Here is a 6,000-nt window from a genome sequence, read left to right on the forward strand (position 1 = left end):
ACAGCTACCACGGGACCGTCATCCACAGAAGCCACATTTAGCTTGAGCAACTTCACTACGCCTGCGACATGCAACGCAATCATGTAAAAATCATCTTGTGCCAATGAACTCTGGATTTTCCTCTGCAGATGTAAACATGGTATTGTTGCGTATTTTTCTTTTTTTGCAATTTTAATCTCTCCTAATCCTCTTTTTGGGTCTTGTTTTATGTATTTATACATACTGTAGTTTGAGCTAAGGTCAGACCGTAGTACGGACAATTTATCCTCAATTCACCAGCTTTCTACATTGTGTGCGACTCAGGCAATCAAACACTGTAATCATCAGGGAAATGCACACAGATCAACAATGGAATTAGCTTTCCTCCACAACTGATGACTGCGAAGGCTCTAATTAATGATTGCCAAGTGTAAAGTGGCCAAAAGAAAACAATGGCTGCTGGCTTGGTTTGCTGGAAAAGGCCAAAATAGCTGGAGAAAACAAGTATTTCCACAGCAGACCACAACGAAGGCAGAATAAACAGCCCAAAAGAAGTAGCAACTATTCCCTTTCCCCACATGATCCAACTTTGCCTGAAACATAAATTCTGCCTTACAGCTGAGAGGCAAAAATGAGAGGCATTATGAGTATCGTTGCACCAGATCAAAGTCAGACAACAACATGATGAGTCTCATCCTTGAGAGGCAGGGGATTTGTTCATAGAAGGCGGCATCGACAGGGAGCGAGGGAGATGAGTGTGTAGGTATGCAAAGGAAGGGCGGGGGCGGGGGGGGAAAGAAAATGGACAACCTGCTGACTCACTGCAATCATCAGGCTGAGGCAAGCTGAGCTACTGCTGCTGCTGCTTGGGGTAAAGCTCCCTGCCTCTCCTTCAGAAGAACAAAGTGATGTTTCCCATCAGCTGTGAAGAGCTATATGACTGAAGGTGGGAAATAGAATAGTGAAATAATACTGTCTCATGACATGAAATAGCTTCTCCTTCTCTCTTCGCACATCCAGAGTGCAGAAAGAATGATGCAATCTGAAGAAGGCAATAAATTGCCCAAAGCTATGTGAGTAAAAACCAAGGCTAAAAATAAAGCCCTGATCAGAGAGACACCAACAGGATTGCGACTAGTTTGAGAAGAGACCCTCGATAGAAGGAGGAAGAGGGGATTTGACCGTGTTGCCTGCAAACCCTGACACACTATTAAGATCACACAGTGAAACAATATGATGTTCAAGTCTGCTCCGTAACAAGATTTTGACAAGACTGCAGTGGATGCAGCATCGTGATGAGGCTTAATTCAGTTCACATAAAACAAAAGCACACAACCACTGTGATTACTGTTGCTGGATTCAGCTGTGGTAATGTTGTGTTATCCTCTTTTGGTTATTCCAAACAAAGCTGATCAAAGAGCATGTAAAACAGAGCAAGATTAGGTCGCTGTGCATATTGGGTAAACAAGCACAAAGCTGCAGTGCACTCTGCCACTACGCCTGTAGTACTGCAATCACAGCTGTATCAGCTAGCAATCAATGACACAGTGTTGCTCATCACTTATCAGGTATCAAGTATTACTTACACTGTTTGTAAACAAAGCATGAGTTGCATATGGATTGTTGTAAATATTTATTTCAATACAGACCTTGGCATTGAACCAACCAAGGTCAGGTGTAAAGTATCCATGTTTTTCTTCTGACCATACTCACATACTTGTATCTTTATGATGACCCGTTAAGAGTTTTAGACCTTGAGAGTGAGAACATTTTTGGAAAGTAAGGATATTTTGGTATTACACTTCTTCCAAGGGCTGTGTGTGGGTTAAGCTGAAGTTTAATGTTATGATCCTTAAAGGGGCATTCCAATGATTTTACAAATAAATGTCAGTTTACTCATCATGCAGAGTACTACTCAGCCTGTGAAAACAGCTGTGTAATATCCTGTGTGGCTCTGTATGAAGCTTTCTAAAGTTTCAGAAAAAACCCTCGATGATGTCATCTTGAGTTTTACTAAAGACTTACATTATTATATAAATATTTGACAGAAACCTGTATTATAAACTGGTGGCAGGTAGTTTGAAAGATGAGCTCATTTGACAAGCAGGGAAGTTCTGAAAAATGTTATAAAGTTGCATTGTGGGGATTCAGTACATTTTTGAAGCTTGACTTAAACTGGTGACTAAAAGTCAGGATATTTCAGACTCTGCTGCACCTCTTTTTTTTTCATGTGTTTCTTGCAAGTCATCCCATTTTTATGGTAGTGCAACAGTGAATCACTGGAGCAGCCCTTTAACATTTCAGCCCTGGTTAATTTGGTTTCTGATAATAACAGCGAGTGTGTTTTAATGAAAAAGGTTCATTCAGAAATGAAACATGTTTCTACCACTGAGGGAAAAACATGGGCTGAGAGGGTTTATTGTGCTGTATTTTTAATACGAATACAGTCAGCATGTCTTCCATTATGGTAAATCTGAATGTTGTCTTCTCGAATACATGAAACATGCACATGCATCAGCTTTTTTCTTCCACATCACATACATACATGCATGCATTGTTTCATTTGAATCCCTTGTGTTTGGGTAGGCAATTTAAATGCTATACAGGAAAGGCGGACTCCAACATCATTGGTGAAAATAACTGCAGTATATAGAGAGGCAACTATAGAATGCAAACACAATAAAGTTGTTGAGAAAACATCAGCCATAGATAGTATGAAACATTGGGGTTAATATAACAACAATTCTAATGATTATAACATGTGTTTAGGTCAAAAGCTGTGATTGGGTATGTAGTTGTGATGATGGGAATGCATTATGTCAATAAGGGGCCAAGTATAAACCCATGTGTGTGTGTCTTTGTGTGTTTGTGTGTGTGATTGGTCACTGGAGTTCAGCAGGCAGGAAGAGACGTGACCACACTCACCAAGCTACAAAAACATGGCGGGTCAAAGAACATTCAGCTGAGCCAACAGCAATGACAGCCAAGCACAGGACACACACGCACACATACATATACTACCTGTTGCATGCCTTTGCATCATTGGCAACAACAGGGTGACCCCACACAATTATGCACACAATATATACAGTATATACAGTATATACGGTATAAACAGTCACCAAACAGTGACTCAAGGAAGATGGTCAACTTCAAAATTCTTCCTCCATGATACTGTTTCATACAGAGAAGCTACTAACAGCTCACTTTTTCCGACAGAAAAGTCAATAAGAAATGGTTGGGTTAACTTGCAAGTGTGAGGAATGATTGCCTCCAATGAGACACAGAGGAGAAGAAGGCTGCTTCACCCTCACTGGATCCCTCATAAATGCTCATTTGAATTGCAAATGGTGGTAGGCAGCATGCTGGGCTGTGAAATCCCAGCAGCACCCTCAGGCATCTGAACTCACGCACAAACACTGACATGTACACACCAGTACTTTGTACACACATACGCTAAAATACAATTAAAAAAAAAAAAAACACCTAGAATCTTTGTGTCTAATTCATTTCAATGTGTCTGAACTCTGTATGATCACAAATTCATGTCAAGATACTGATGAGAAAACAGTGTGTTGGGATGAGGTAATGACTCCCTGGCAGTTAGGGGGGGAGAAGAAGCATCAGGTGATACTCAGAGGGAGGCAGGCTGGCACGCTGACTATGCAAGGCTGACACAGCAGGCACAGGAGTGTGTCTGATGTTAACGACATGGATGCTGTGTGACAGCAGGTCTGCAAGCTGAGGGTGACAGTGTGTGCGGCCTAGAGGAAGAGTATGACAAAGTATTATACTCTATCATACTCTTTCTCCTGTAACCTGTACAGCAACGGGAAGCAGACCGTTCTGCACTCTGCAGAGGAAGTGAGCCAGTGCTAGGACTGGAAACCAACACCATAAGAAACGTGATATAATAAGCCCAAACCTTCTTAAGAGTCAAAAATCCTACAATCAAAAGAGCTTTTAAGGATATAGACCTTCCTTGAGATTTCATTTTGTAGTGCTAATTCACTGCAACAGAATCAAAGATAATCAAACTGTAGATGACTCAATCGACAAGACTGAGAAATACATTTGCCGGAGGTGAGAACAGAGAACAGTTGTAGTAAAGCATCCTGAAGGTGAAGCCAGCCTGAGCATTGCTGCAACATTCATCTTCAATACTGTATGTAATTCCACAAAACTGAAAGCCAAGGGACCAAAGGTGAGGCCATTTCCATACATGGACCTGCCTGAGCATGCAGGGAAAAAACAGGCAGAGTGCTGCTTCACCTCTGTAGCCAAAACGTCTCCACGGTGCTCAGCTAAAGACTGTCCCAATGACAGACTGGAACATAGTGAGGAAAAATGTTGTCAAAATCTATGAACTAAAAATCCTCTGCAGTTTGTTTTAAAGAAGTGACCTCAACCACTTTGTTTAGGCAAACCAGTGGTGTTAATGAAAGGGTGTGACAATGGTTACATTGTGTAAGTCCTCAGTGTGTGTGTTTGTGTGTGTGTGTGCACATCTGTCAGTGTGGCTATTGCACAATTAGTGATGGATGTGCTTCAGAATACACTGCCTAGGCCATTGGTAGATCCAGTTTGCCTTGACAGGCTGAGACACAAACTGAAACAGTTGATCTGTGAAGCTGTACAACTTAGGCATGACATGAGAAATCAACAATGAAAAGCAAGGCCGTGCTTTGATGTGAGAACATCATGTATAAAGTCCATGCAGGCAGCAGAGAGGGAACACTGAAGGGATCTGACTGCACTGCTCGCAGGTTCGCAGGTTGAATGTCAACACTGACTGGGCCAGTGGGCACAAAACGAAGCTACAACTTGCGCCTGCTTCTTCTTATTCCCAAGATCATTCCCACAATATTATACATCCCCCGGTAGAGGTCGGCAAGCAAGCGGGCAAAGTCCATGCACGTTATAAAATGATGGTCTATTGAACATCAGCAGCGTGAATAAATGTCTTTTCACTGCAGCAGCCGCAAGCACAAAGAGAATATAACAGAGACCGTAATCATTGACATGACGCGTAAAATGGTCAAACACACGGGAGGGACATCTGAAGCGTTAAAGCCCCGACATGCAACAAATCGTTTGTGAAGACTTAACACAACCAAGCCCGGGTTTTTAACGACATGAGCAAACTGGCAGGGGGAAAAATATTATCATTTCAACATACCCTCCTGTCAGACAGACATCCAGGGGAGGACCATGGATGGTGCGCACCGCGGGGGTCAATCCTGTTCCTGCCGCCGCTCCGCGTTTATTCCCCGGTATGAGGGAAAGGGAGTGTGTCGGTGTTTTGCCGGTGAAAAGCCTAATGAGAGAAGGAGGAGGAGGAGAGAGAAAGAGGGAGGGACACTGTCAGATGCAGGGAGGCAGGAGGGAGGAAGACACGCACACACGCACGCACTGGGAGGCTACAGTCCGTGTGTTCAAGGGGGAACGCGTACAGCCAACAACAACGCATGTGTCATTCCTCCAAAAATGTCCCTCTCTGTCAACAAGTACACAAATCTAAATAAACATGCGGGAAAATGCCAGCAGAGTGACATAATCCCTTATTGTTTCCACAGCAGCTGCATTGATGTGTGTGCCAGTGATTTTAGCAACATTAAATGAGAGCTATACCATAAAAATATATTTGGATTGTTAGTCAGCAAGTGAAGATGTTACATTTTTTAGAGAAATTCCCTCTTTTTCTTTTAATGAAATATTTAAAGCCTCGGCGCTGTATCAGAAGAGCTGCTATTATTTCTTTCAGTGTCGTCAGGATTGGCACAATCCTTTTGATTTCATCACTGAGTCCGCTGCTAGCAACAACACAGCCTTAATTCCTTCACCTTTGCATACAGAGATGATGGGATTCATCAGCACAAAGGGCAGTGCGCCCTGAGTCACCACGGTTGTAAACAGAAATATGGGAACTCGCCTGTGAAAAGCAATAATTAGGAGGTATCAGTTCCCAATTGTGCCTGATAAATTAACAGGGTATTATTTTGGAAGGCAAGCTGAGTTTGA

The 6,000-nt window shown here is 42.6% G+C and overlaps 1 protein-coding gene across 8 annotated transcripts in view; it reads right to left on the reverse strand.

The window, feature by feature from the left end:
* Positions 1-5,365, reverse strand: part of LOC137182058 (band 4.1-like protein 1) — an 80,489-nt gene extending 75,124 nt beyond the window's left edge. For 2 of the 8 annotated variants that reach the window (XM_067588326.1, XM_067588325.1), the window contains exon 1: positions 5,159-5,341. The gene's annotated coding sequence lies outside the window, so the exon portion shown is untranslated. Of the gene's footprint in view, positions 1-5,158 lie in introns of all 8 variants that reach the window. The other 6 variants (XM_067588328.1, XM_067588327.1, XM_067588324.1 and 3 more) reach the window with 5 other exon arrangements.
* Positions 5,366-6,000: the final 635 nt, after the last annotated feature.

This window comes from Thunnus thynnus, chromosome 4, assembly GCF_963924715.1.
Source record: "Thunnus thynnus chromosome 4, fThuThy2.1, whole genome shotgun sequence".
NCBI lineage: Eukaryota > Metazoa > Chordata > Actinopteri > Scombriformes > Scombridae > Thunnus > Thunnus thynnus.